The sequence below is a fragment of the Dreissena polymorpha genome, chromosome 9 (assembly GCF_020536995.1).
Source record: "Dreissena polymorpha isolate Duluth1 chromosome 9, UMN_Dpol_1.0, whole genome shotgun sequence".
In the NCBI taxonomy this organism is placed as follows: Eukaryota; Metazoa; Mollusca; class Bivalvia; order Myida; family Dreissenidae; genus Dreissena; species Dreissena polymorpha.
The window spans coordinates 101,670,034-101,684,481 of record NC_068363.1 but is presented as its reverse complement, the minus strand read 5'-3'; the positions used below and the strand labels follow the sequence as shown (position 1 = coordinate 101,684,481).

Sequence of the window (14,448 nt, the reverse complement as noted above, 5' to 3'; positions counted from 1 at the left end):
GATAACCTCTTTTCTTTGTACTGTCAAAATAATATAAATATTATACTTTTATAAGGAACGCATTATATCTAGAAATGATCAATTGAGTTTGAGTGTTTGATAGTATTTTATTTCAGGATTGGTCGTATTCACTATATTTGTTACTCACTTGTGAAAATGTAAAAATAGAAAACTATACTTAAACATTGTAGTATGGTATGGAAATGCTTTAAACAAAAGGATTGTCCTACAATGTATCAGACCTTGATTCAGCATTACGAACTATATTGGTATCAATGAGTAGAAATGTCTTATAATTTCAAGTTGTGACAAATTAACATAAAAATATTTCAACGGCTGTTATAGTATAATGTAATATTTGTTTTTTTAAGATACTAACAATTGCATAATATTGATCGTGAAGAGTCGAAATCGTCTATGAATTGTATACGATTTGAGGCATGAAGGAAGAAATACAGCTTTTGCTATTGTTTGCGTGGTGTTGTATCATTAAATAATTATCCAAAACATATTTGGATGCTTTTAGTATTTTTTATACATCTTTGCTGAAAATGTAACACTTTAACTCAGATATGGTAATATGAACATTTTGAAAAAGACATTCATCTACTTGTTGCAGGTGTATCAGGGTTTCACAGGCGTCATTCATCTCTCTCACTATTTACGGTGTTGTTTCTCCGTTAACATATTGCATTATATTTACAGATATATGTTTTGGAGCGATGAGGGGGAATTTCCAAAAATTGAACGTTCAAGTCTGATCGGACAAGATCGGAATATCATAGTTTCAGAAGATATCGTCTACCCTCGATCAATTACTGTCGATATTGTCAAAAGGAAGATATACTGGATGGATTATTATGTTGGTCGTGTGTTCCAATCTGATTTTGAGGGAAAGTCAAGAAAAAAAATCCAAATAACCCCTTTGGCCGGTATGATGTTTGGTGAAATGCAGCAATTTTCCGTAAGTACTTATTTATAAACTTTAACACGTCTACAACATGAGGGATATCAATAACAAAGAGCAGCATGCAGAAAATTAATTTTAATTTTTAAGTTGAAGTTTAAGGTATGAAACAACTTAATATGTTTTCATTTCACGCTGCGTTCCCGCTCGTCTGCTACTTCGTGTCCGCATGATTAAGCTAATATCTAAACTGTGTGTAATAATATATATGAATTATGCATCTCAAGTATGTTAAAGCGCGAATAGGTTAGTCTATACGCATATTTTTTTATCTGGTATGAAATATTGTCAAGAGTTAGGGCCTTTTCTGCATTGATAGTAAATTTTATTTTATTTACAATAGCCCTATGTGTATTCATAATGGAGGATCGTGATACTAGGCTTATACTTAAGCATTTCGTTTCGACCTCGCTCGCTTATGAATGGATTATTCATAATTTTAAAGTAAACATAACATTGTATTATCACAATTGAACGTAACCCTTTCCACTTTTGAGTATATCCTACTATCACAATACACAACAAAAATAAAACACTATGGATCAGAATTGTTTTTTTTAGGTCAAAATATCTTAGAGACTTAGAGTCGTATGATGAAACAAGTGAACCGGAAGCGGTTATAGCACACAATACAAATATAGTCGAAATAATCAGCCTTCATGCGAATTTTATGCTTAATAGTTATTTCTAGCATTAAAGCTATTTACAATACACATATAAATATTACATATATTGCCTATGTTGCTTCTTTTATTGAAACAGTATTTCTATTTTTTCATATTATTCACGTTCGCCATTGCAATGATTAATTCATCTACACAGATAGATTAAACTAGACGTTTGTTTAACTCAATGTGTAAACAAAACAGTGGAACATTGAACATGACAGCAAAGTGTACAGTCATGTATATATGTACATTTTTCCAAGAGAGTTCAGGAAAGTGTTTCGCAAGTGGTAGAAAACCGGAACGGGTCAATTGAATGAATGTTATTAATTATGGTAGTTGTACTTCGCTTATGAACTAGAACACGTCTGTTTGGTTCGATCATATAATAACGTCTGATAAACAACAATTATGATGATGACGTCAAAGTAAAGCATACATAAATGCGGCAAATAGCGTTGACGTCGCAAATACTAAACATTCTGGGGGCCGCGAAAAGAATTCGACCAAAATTAAATTATGTCTCTAATACACATAGTTTGTCTAGCATCGATGTATTTTTAATGTTCATTGTCACTGGTAACCTCCAACGGATAGAGCTTCACAATAGGCCTTGTCGTGACTCCCCGGGTGGTTCGGACATGTGCAGCTCGTGCTAGACCGTCTCTTCCGGTGATTAGCTCCTGTACGACTCCCAGTTTCCAATTGTGGCGGGGACTGTCGTCGTGTATCTGCACCACATCTCCCACAGCAATACTCTGCAACGTTGTCCCAGTGAGTTTGTGAGATTCGCGTAGAGCAGTGAGGTACTCAGTTCGCCAGCGTTTCCAAAACTGATTAAGGAGTTCGTTTTTTTACTTTACACATTGTCGATTTAAACTTCAATCTTCTCTTCCAATTTGATGTTCGATATCTATCACTATGTTGTTGTATGGAAGCGACGTAATTCTCCGACCGTAAACAAGGTGCGATGGTGTTAGAGTTTCCAAATCATTGCTACATGATGATAGCTGTGTTAAAGGTATGTCGTTCAACATGGCCTCTATTTCGGTCACAACCGTATGCAATGTTTCCATATAGACGAGTGAGCGACCAAGCACTTTTTTGAGCGCAGATTTCGTCAGTCCAATAAGGCGCTCCCACCAACCTCCATACCACGGTGCGCGTTTTGGAATGAAATGCCATTCTGTCCCTTTTCGGCTGAGGAGCTCCTTGACCGCAGCTGACTCGAATAGACGCCTGAGCTGATGAGACGCGCCCAGGAAGTTGGTTGCGTTATCGGACATCATGATTTTCGGAAGTAATCTGCGACTTGCAAAAGTTCGGAATGCTTGCATGAAGGAATCTTGTGAAAGATCCTGAACAATCTCAAGATGAACGGCCCTGGTGCTGGCACACGTAAATAAGCAGATATATACTTTCGTTTGTCATCCGGTTCGATCTCTGACGTAAAGGACACCTGTTTAATCTACACCTGTCCCCTTAATGGCGGAGACTCTTCAGTTCTGTACTTTGGTAATGGCGGGGACTCCACAGGCTTGTAGGATTTGCCTTGAACGCGTTTGCATGTAACACATGTTCGCAGAACCGAACAAACACACTGTCGTATGGCGTGAATCCAGTACTTTCGTCTTATCTGCGTGACCGTTGCGTTTGTCCCGGCGTGTAACTGATTTTCATGGGCATCCTGTACTATAAGATTCGTGAGTTTATGTTGTATTGGTAACAGGTACGGGAATCTGGTGACGTCAGCAACAGATGCGTTGTGAATACGGCCGCCGCATCGAATAATCCCCGTATCGTCTACGAACAACCTCAGCTGTCTTACAAGAGGATGTCGTTTGGGAGCCTTTGATTTTTAACTTATTATTTCCGCAACATATGATGACCCCTGGCAGGCTAACAACCACCTTTGTTCGGCGACTTCAATTTCCGTCGATGTTAATACGCCAGTGATGTTAAGTCGAATATTTGCTATACTTCTCTATGTTAATCACTCTTTCCATTCCTTCTTGTGATTGACAGCTCAAGTGAATGAACGTCATTGCTGACTGGTGTTCGTTGTCCTCTTCTAGAGGCATAGGGTCACGTGGTTGTTGTTTCCATACTGGCCATTCATACTTACGCGTGATCCAAGATGGACCGTTGTTCCAGAGTGTGTTGTTTGTATACTGTAATGCAGTGATGCCGCGGGTTAGAAGGTCGGCGGGGTTGTCGTCAGTTGGACAATACTTCCATGTATAGTCTTCTGTCAGCAAATGTATTTCTTGAACTCTGTTTTTCACAAATCGATTGAATGGCTTCGATGTTGACAACCAATTTAAAACAATTTGGCTGTCGGACCGGAGTGTTATATCGCAAATATTGAGGGCTTTCCGCAAGTGTGTCGCGAGTCGAGCACCAATCACAGCGGCCATCAGTTCGAGTTGCGGTATAGTCATTTGCCTTACTGTTTCCATTCTGTTTTTCGCCATAGCAAAACTGGCTTCCGTTTCGCTGACGATGTACGCTGCTGCCCCGTATGATCGTATACTGGCATCAACGACAACATGGAGACGCATCTTGGATCTTGAACTGCAGTACTGCCTTGAAAATGAAAAGTTGGTGACAGTGTTTAGGTCTTCGGCTAGCTGTTGCCACGTTTCTTGAACGTCCAATGGTAGCGGCACATCCCAATCGACCTTGTATCTCCAAAGTTTTTGAAGTAGAAGCTTGGCACTCACTGTTACAGGACTTAGTAACCTAAGTGGATCGTAGATCTGTGATGAGTTTCGTAGGATATCTCGCTTGGTGAACTTGCAACGTTGGTATCTCACGATGTATGAATGACATGGCATCTTCTTCCGGTTTCCAGCGCATGCCGAGTACTTTTGTAACCTCATCTGCATCGAGCACACATTCTCTTCCGGCGATGCCCCTTAGGGTTTTAGTGTTGGATGTCCACGCTCGCAGATTCGTGCTGGCCCTATTCATCAAAGCTCGGGCATTTCGGAAGTAGTAGACAAGTTCAGATTGTTGACTAAAGCTTGATATGACATTGTCAACATACAAATCCTCTCTCAAAGTGTGTGATGCAGGATTGGTCTTGTTCTCGTCTAGATGTTTGAGAAGTGTCGCATTCAGTATGAAGGGTGAGCACGTCGCGCCAAATAATCCAGTTTTAAAACGGTAGCTGCGTAAAGGGGACTCTGGATCGCTCGGGTCACTCAAACATAGAAATCGTGTAGCATCGCGATCCTTTTCATGTAAGCCCACATGCAAAAACGCCTTCTCGATATCTGTGCTGACTGCATATCTATGTAGGCGAAATCGCAGATAAATTGATGTCAAGTCGTTGAGTACAGGAGGTGTTGACTTTAGGCAGTCATTAAGGCTCGGTTGTTCGGGGGACTGTTTACAGCTACAATCGTATAGAATACGAATGGGCGTTGTAGAAGACTCTTTCATGACTGGGTGGTGAGGAATGTAATGTACGATTGAAGAAGATAGTGCGCTTTCGTCTATTCGTTCAATAGATCCTCTTTGCTCTTGTTCAGCAATTATGTCGCTATATTTCTGAAGCATTTCTGGTTTTCGGCTTAACCTTCGAATCGTACTCTTCGTTCTTCCTTTGGCTATGTAGTAGTTTGATGGTTACGGCTCATGGTCGTTTTTCCACGGTAGAGACGCTGTGTATTGGTTACCAGAGTATTCGATGGACGTCTGTTGGTATGTAATCAAGCGGTCTCGTTTCTCTGGCTCATCTATTGGTGGAATGATTCCCAGGCTTTCTAAGGACCAAAACCGTTCAAGTGAACGTGCTTAGTTTGCACGCGAAGTAATTATGTTGAGGACGTGATTCGAACTTGTTTAGTCTGCTCCGACTGGTCCAGATAACAGGTATCCTCTTTTCTACTTAACTTTCGTAGGCCCATTTCCGCGAATTACCTCGTCATCGATAATGAGCCAGTAGCGGTAAGCGCCTATCAGCAATGAAGTATGGAAATTTTCACGTTCAGTTACTGGATGGGCAAGTTTCAACTTCCTGAGATAGGGCAAACGTGCAGCAGTGTGTTGGAGTCGCGTGCTGATCGGGGTAGCTATGGTTGGAACAATCAGCACATTGATAGGTATACGTTCCTTCCGGTCAGAGATCAGATTGATGGTAGCTGTCTTCAAGTGCAAAATCCGATCTTTCTTGTCGCCGAAGGCTGACAGTTGAATGGTCTCCGTTCCATTTCGCTTCATTTCAAGGTCACGCGCAAGCGATTCAGTGATGAACGAATTCTGTGCTCCTTCATCGAACAGTATGCATGCGTCGGTATGTATCTGACCAGAGTAAACAAAACTAATGGCTGTCTTCAAAAGAACGCCCTGATTATGTCTCTGCGATGACGAATGAAGACAAGCTGTTTCCGGTCTGGTTGGCAACACTTCCGGTTCTTGCCTGTGTTTCTGAGTATTCAGATTATTGCATATACTCGTATGGTGTTTTTTCTTACACACTTGACAACGTTTTCGAGATGTGCACTTTGAAACCTGATGTAGTCCGAGACAGTTAAAACAGAGTCGCTTCTGTTTCACTTGTTCATATATTGATTTCATGTCAGGAACACTCACACAGTCATTATGTTTATGATTTCTACCGCAGAAGACACATTTCACATCAAAAGAAATCGAAATTTGACTTACTGTTTGATGTCTTTTGCGTTGATCATTCGAGTTTGACCCAGCGTAGAATGATGCTGTGCTGACAAACAATGTCATTTCCGGTATATTACACGCACTTCCTGCCTCAATGATATTGGGTTCTCGATTCAATGTGTGTCGTAGATCTCCCAACTGCTAGTTCAAATCTCCATGTTCTCTAGCAAGACTCTTTCTTACTTTCGACGGCATCTTATCTAAAATAACTGGTACTAATAGACTTCCGTATCCGTCTTGCTGCTGACCTAGTGAATCTAGACCTCGTATGTAAGTTTCCATTTTGTCATGAAAGTTGCGCATGCTATTCAGCGTGTTGCACGCAACCGGTAACTGGATCAGGGCTTGCGTGATGGCGTGAACAATGCGGTGCGGACTACCGAATCGCTCCTGTAGCAGGCTTATAGCGCGTGAATAGTTGGCGTTCGTCAACGCAAATCCTTCAATTGTACGTGCAGCAGCTTTCTCAAAGTGAGATTGAAGATATGCAAACTTTGAAACGTCCGTAAAGTAAAGCATACATAAATGCGGCAAATAGCGTCGCAAATACTTAACAAATGTATCCCAGTAAGTTCGCTATGCGACGGCGTGTTCACGAGTAAACTATTTAAACAAAACAACACATTAGTCAATGGTGGCGTTTTAAAACGATGTCATAGCTATAAATATGTCAATATGTATGGTAAAACGTTCTTATTAAATTGGTTCCATAACATCGATTATTAAAAAAAAATCCTGTATGACACATAATACTGCTTGCATTTTAGTCTTTAGGTAGACAGATAGTTATAGATTTAGCGACGTAAGGTATCTTAAGGTATTAACAATGTAATGGGACATGTCAATTTTGTCTTCTTTCTAAGCATATTTCTTAGTGGTGTGGTATTCTTCACTTATAATTAAAGTTAAAATACAATTTACCGTACAATAATTGTTTGATTGACATTTTAAGTTTTCAAGCCCCAATTTTCTTTTCAATTTTTTCTGAACCATATTTGTAAAAGTTTCACTCTCATTAATCCAATTATTGAACAAACAACACTTTGTGTGTATGTATTAATAGATAAATGCATAATTCATACACATATGATAGTTTATAACTTGTAAAAAAAGGAATAAAGAAATTATAAATAGACAAGTGATGTCATCATCCTCTGGAAAACGAGAAAAATTGCAATCTCTGGTAACAAGTCTTTAAAAAAGAATTGTTAACAAAATGGCGAAAGGAAATTACAATCTTTGAACATAAAAATCATCTACAATGAATACTTAAATGAAAAATAGAGAAAACAAATGGGGTCAACTGTAAACAGAAAAGTTCCTGCTTTACAATCAAGGGTACCCGCCTTTTCCCGAAACGCCATACTAAATTTGAGAGTTTTATATGTGAGCTTAAAGATGAGTTAAATGGTCAAAATTGTTAAATAGATAAAAACATTTGAGGTAAATCTTATAATAAAATCATAAATATATCAACATACATACATCTTATAGCATGTGTGACATGGAACCTACTCAGTGCAGTAAGATTTGCTAACCTAGTTAAAAATTGAATGTGAAATGCGTACTTCTATAAATTAGACTTGAACATGTTACAGGGAAATAAGAACATTAATAATTAAGTAACGAGGCATATTTCATCATTCAATCATACAAGTTTAAAGGAAAATAGATTTATCAATGAGTGATAATAACATTAAACTTATTATGGCATACAAAACAAATACATGATTGTCGTGGTCATTTATTTGAAGAACTCCGATAGGTTGGAATAAGTGTCTCCAAAAGACGCTTGGCATTGGTGACCCTGGGCTGATCGTCTGAGTTATTTATTATGAAAATGTTTTTGAGACCATCCTCGCCATCACGTTCAGAGATAATAAGGTTTAGTCCAGAGCCAGCTTTAATATTTTATGTTTTTGCGGCATTAAACACATGCCTGTAAACAGAAACACTCAGTGACTGCAAGCTCCTAGCTTTTTCTGGGTTGAATTTGAGTCCATAATCTATCGGGTCTAATTTTCCTCCTGCACAGGCATATCACTGAAAAGATAACACCATAGTTATATTCAGGTAGGTTCGTAAGAACTTTAATAAGTTTCCGTCAAAAGAAAGTATGCATAAAAATTGTGTATCAATAATTTTAACCATATGTATTTATTAACATAAAAAATATTCAGTCTTTTCTTATTTATTTGGCTTAAATAAGCCTTCTCTAAATTGTTTCTATATAATGATAACATTTTCGTCATCTTATTTAACAAAACACGTATATACTGACATCAACTACAAAACCACTTTTATAGGAGTAGGAACGGATGATAGTGTTTCATGGGGAATGTGATATAATACATTATGATATGTGTCATCGTTTTTATTTATTCAGACATTCATGACATAGCTTGTCATTACTAGTATTTTATATGATGCATACTTTAAAATATACATTTTTAGTCCAAATGTTAATACCAAACAAATTTATTATCCCTACTGAATATGAAACCGACTATTAACGTTACATTTTATTTATTACTTAAAACATTGGTTCTACATTAACAATCACATAAATCATTGAAATGCCTACTTTATTTCCGTCTAATAAGCCTGTCTAGCAGCGTCTGCTAATGAGATATTTGACACTTGAGGAATGGTCATACCGCACGTATTTCCATTTTCTTTAAGTTCAAGTGATTGGTCATTGGAACATTTAGTGTTGACAAAAAGTAATTAACCATTCATGAGCTACCAATTTTGTTGATCATTGCTGAAAAGAAGATGAATATGTAATATTTTAATTTGAATAACCATAATACTTAATATATGAGATCACACAAGTAGCAGTCACTGGCATATCATTTTCAGAACGGTAATTTTAGTATTCGGGACATAACATTACTTGTATTGTTTGTTTGATGAAAACATCATTACTTGGTCAAAAAAATGAAATATGCTGTATTTGATTTCCATGCATTTACAACACAACTTTTCCTTCCATGGCATATTTTCATTTGCAAAATTAAAGCAAATATTAGCTTGATTATGTGGTAAAAAATACTGACAGTGTGCACTTTTCCTTCAAGACCTACTTTACGCCTATTATGCATAATGAAACTGTTATACTTAAAAATATACAAATTGCATAATCGATGTACCTTCTTGCTCAAAGCTGAGTATGGATAGCATAAAAAGGCATTCCTTTCTTGAAAAGTTGAAGACTCATGCTTATGTGATGGGTTTTGCCGTACGATACCCGGTTCACATGGCAACATTTAACATACTGGTATCGCAAAAGCATAAATCCTCTTTAACCCCGTTTACTGCTCACCAACAATATTAAATTGTGTTAGGACACGGGTTCTAAACGTAATACTTGACAGTGGGCAAAAGTTTAAAATTCGACCACCGTATGTACTGGAATCGTTTTCTTCATAATTATCAACACGGCCATCCAATAGTTGACGTTTATCGTTAACTCCAGTCACATCAATATTAACAACAATACCACTTTGATGAATCTTTCTCTTTCAAGATAGTAAATTGCTTTTTCTTTGAAGGAACCGGTTTGTAACGTACAATTTCGGCAATATTTGTTGTCATTGTATTTAGCTTGCTGGTCTTACATTTAGTATTTCATAGCGTATTTATCGTATATTCGTAGTTTTGCGCACATACCCGGATAACGTTCGGAGTGACGGATACGTTCCAAAGAAGGCCATATTGCACGAAGTTCATTAGAGCGCTAATACCTTAATACAATTTCGGTATTCTTGTAGTCAGTCGTTTGAAATAAGTTAATAATGTGTTCATAAGAACTTGCATGCTTAGCGATGCTTACAAGTGTATGATATTGGTTTTACATAAACTGTCGACGTTATATAATTTTCTTTTAAAGTAGTTATAAACTTTTTTGAACAGTATTATATTCGTAAAATGTAATAAAAGTATTTCAAGCTGAACAAGTCAATAGTTGGTTATCGTGAAGCAAATCTATGTCACCATACCCTTTTTATTTATTTTTATGGAAGTTCAAGAATTAAAACATAGAATAATCTTGAGCGTCTGTTTATAAATATACCTCTGTGTCTCTGTGGACTCCACGAAACGACATCCCATTACTTTCTCGCATGCACTCAGTATGCAAATAATCGCGACGAACTTATACACACGATATATGATGGTTTATCCGGAGACATTAGCGCGTCGAGGTCACCCAGGTCCTGTTCTCTGTTCTCATCAGCGTGTACATTCCGTTGGTAGTCCTCCACTTCCTGTATTGGGCAATCTAGCCTGCCTGGTATGTTGTCTCCTATGAGATTATTTGTGAACTGGAAGGGATTAGCTGTGCAATTGACCAGCTTCCTTGACTTTCTTTCCGGTCCTTTCTGTTGTTTTCTGCTCTTCTAAGAAGATTCTTGCGCAGGTTTTTTTATTAACTCAGCAAATGCTGGGTTTTAATGTTCTGAAGCGACCTTATATCTTGCTGTGAGGGGCGATATGCCCCCCCCCCCTGATTTGATATTGTGCTGGCGTCGATTAAGTGTGAGGGTTGTATTTGCCGACGTCTTCACCTGAGCACAAAATCTGCTCAGCTCAGTACCATACTGCGCATGATTGATGCAAGTCCACCTTCCCGGCGAGAGAAATCTCAAGCACCCTGTCTACCTCATGCACATGACTACGCATGCCACTCCTTCTCTTGTAAGCTTGCTGTCCACTTGATCCGCTCTTTTCTTTGGTCGTTTGCAGTTGTTTTGTACAGAGTTACTTCATGTTCGAGTGCGCTGCTCTCCTCCGAGCCTTTGATAGTGATATTTACTGAACTTTCACTGTCGAATTCATCCTCGTGTGGATTTTGGAGGTTCTGGACATAGTTGGGTGTAACCTGATCCCGCCCCTCCTCCGTCTCAATTGAGGTTGCCCTTTGTGTTGTACCATCCGTATTATCGGGGGACAGTCTACTTTTTATCGGTGTATATTTAAACAAAACAATTTGTTCTTTGTTCATGTATTGTACATAAAAATGTTTCAGGGCAGTTTACTTGTTGCTTTCACCAAACAGAAAGACAGCTTGGAAGTGATGACTTTGGACACAAGTACTCACTCACCCTTATCTTGTATTAAAGTCAATATATCTGGTACACCTTCCATAGCACTTTTGGACACTCAAAGAGGTTTGTTTCTTATAGATAAGTCGCAATGTACCTTTAAGTACAGTATTTCCTGTTTTAGCAGCCAGTTATGGGAAGTGGTCAAAGTGGCTGATTAAAACACCGCAACCAGGTGACTGCAATGTTAGGTTTAACTGTATTCCAAATTTAGTGGTAGATTATGAAAGGGTTTACACTTGACCTAAGGATTTAACTAATTTTTCCAAAAACGTGAAAACGCTTTAAATATTATAATATAAAGAAGTGAAACTCCAGCTGCTGGAGCAGTATTGAATTCTCATTAAAAACAATTAGCCTTATTGATGAACTTTATAAAGTAAATGATGCCTGTTGATTACGTAGGCTTTGCGTCACATGTTTTATCATCGTTAAAAAGTTAAACCATGTCCGTTAAGGATAACAAATAAAACTTATTAGAATATATTTTGGTTATAACGAAAATATTATATAAATGTGGTGTCTTCAGTCAATAGTTAAACTGACAAAAAAGTGAAACAAGCATTTACATTTTAAGGTTTCATATTTGAAGTTGAGTACATATTTGTCCTTGGCCTCAAATGGCATTGTTGCTGTATACCTTTAACAACGTTTACTGTATTTAAAGCTGTGTTTGAGAATGCGAATACAATACAAATGTTTGCTATACTTGCAGATCTCCATGCAATCAACCATACATGTGAGTATATTGTTGTGAGCGAAAATAAACAAACAACTTGTCTATGCGGAGAAGGTTTTGTACTGAACTCGGACGGCCGCACATGTGCGAGTGAAGCAAAATTTCGTGCAGGCTAGTATTACAATTTTTATTTGTTTTAAGCATTGTCACCATTTGCATGTATTGAAGAAGATTGTATGCGTTTCGATGCGAATAAAACAGAAACAAAAATATGGCACTGTTAAATGGTAAAAAGGAAAATAATGTTTTGCAATGGTTTGCTTCAAATGTTCTCGCATACTCTTTGGCATAAATTATTTCTTCTTTCAATTGTGATAGTTTTACCTCTTGTTTAACTATGTATGTAACTATTTAGATGCAAAATACGTAGGTTCAAATGCTTGCTCTAAATGTTATTGAATAATTTTATATTGCAACAACTTTCTCGGTCAATTACTTATATATCAATAACAACTAATGTTCGCTTGAACACGTGCATCAAATTATTTGCTTAGTATATTACGGCTACGTCTTTTCTTTTCACATATGTAATTACACTTGAATCATACTGTATGTCTCAGTATTTATACATTTGTTATGTGTGCTTAAGACAACAATTTTGAAAATGCAATACATGTTTTTTTATCCCATGTAAACACTTGGTTTTACGCATGTTTGCTATATTAATAACTGAATTAATATTTCCAATATCATCATATAGTTTATTAACACAATAAGACAAAATGTACGCTATTGCAATGCACCATTAAGTTAAAAATAGTTCTTTATGCATGTATCAAGTCTTATTTACACAAGCTACACTGCCTTTTGTGTAATGTCCCGATTGCTCATAAGCTCAATTGATTAACATCATATGACTTTTAATGATTACATACTGACAGTTTTCCACAGATGTGTATTTCCTTTACAATGGCCTTAATCCATTTGCATGTGCTGTTTTTATCGTAACAGTTTCACTGAGAGTGCTACCAGATTTGGATAAAATCAAAATGGTCAACGCCGAATAAAATATATAGTCAATATCTTTTGTTGGAATGCAACAAAACTTCCAGGGTGTCTCTTTTTATCACACACCCGATGTGGGCATTTAACACGATATAGTTGATGTGTACCGATTCGAATCAGTGGTAAAACACATCTAGAATATGTTTTTGTTACACGAAAAGTTCGATACCAGTCATTATTTATTGGAACATTTAGGCTAACGGAAACCGAAATTTAAGTGGACACACAATTGTCAACAACTTTTTTAAATTACGTAACACATTGTTAAGTCGAATTTCGTAGTTTAATCGAACTACGCGACAAGTTACTACGTGTTATTAAATGTTAAACTGAACAGTGAATTACCAATCAACGAAACGATCACCATTTTGTTATTTTATTTTACATGTTATCCCTGGAACATTATAATGTCGCTTTATAATCAATCATAATTCAAACAACGTCAGTGTCTTTCTCGATGCGTTTTATCACTGGAAATCACTTCTACTGAACACAATATTGGGAAATGTGAAAGATACCGTTTTAAAACAGAAAATGCAAAAACTGCAGCGTTCTTGAGGAAGTATTTTATTTTTACTGAAATGCCCAATGTATTTGTATTTTCGTAAGAAGTATATAGATAAATATTACTGGAAGAAAGTGAACATGATCACATTTATTTACCCCTAACAGATTGACAAAGAAAAAAAGTGTTTGAAATGCTATTCTGTTCTAAACATTCATTATCTTATAACATATTGCACTGATAGCCTCGTTAATTAAAGGGGAATATCGATCGTATTTCTGCTTATATCCCATAGCAAGCACACTCACATTTTTGAAATTTGTGAGTAAGAATATTTATACAACGTTAAAAAGCTGTTAGATACCTGCCTCCAATTGAAGACGATTTCAAGCTTTTAAAAACCTCGCACTTCGATAATAATTGTACTGCACTATAGTTCTTTTATCATTAGTGCGCATATGTACAGCGGTACTTAATGTATATTTCATTCAGTCATAGCACATACATAATACAGTTTTTGACCCACCCGCGAAAAGGTTACGGGGACAACTTTTTATAATAACGCACATACATATTTGACCCTGCTTTTATGAAAATGCGATCTTTATTGTTTTCAATCATTAAATAATTACGTATAAGAATTTAAAAAAAAGTAAAACAAGGGAAAACAAGTATAATTTTTGTATGTTATCATTCAAAACATGAATTGGCGACCCGAAACGATTATTTTTTAAGTATGATGCTTTAAAAAATAAAGACCACGAGTTCAGTTATTAACA

The 14,448-nt window shown here is 36.9% G+C and overlaps 1 long non-coding RNA gene across 1 annotated transcript; it reads left to right on the top strand.

Annotated features, from left to right (window-relative positions):
• Positions 1–733: 733 nt before the first annotated feature.
• Positions 734–12,268, top strand: LOC127844392 (uncharacterized). Its single transcript, XR_008032707.1, has 3 exons — positions 734–964; positions 11,345–11,486; positions 12,136–12,268. It is a non-coding gene; the product is annotated as an uncharacterized LOC127844392 (long non-coding RNA).
• Positions 12,269–14,448: the final 2,180 nt, after the last annotated feature.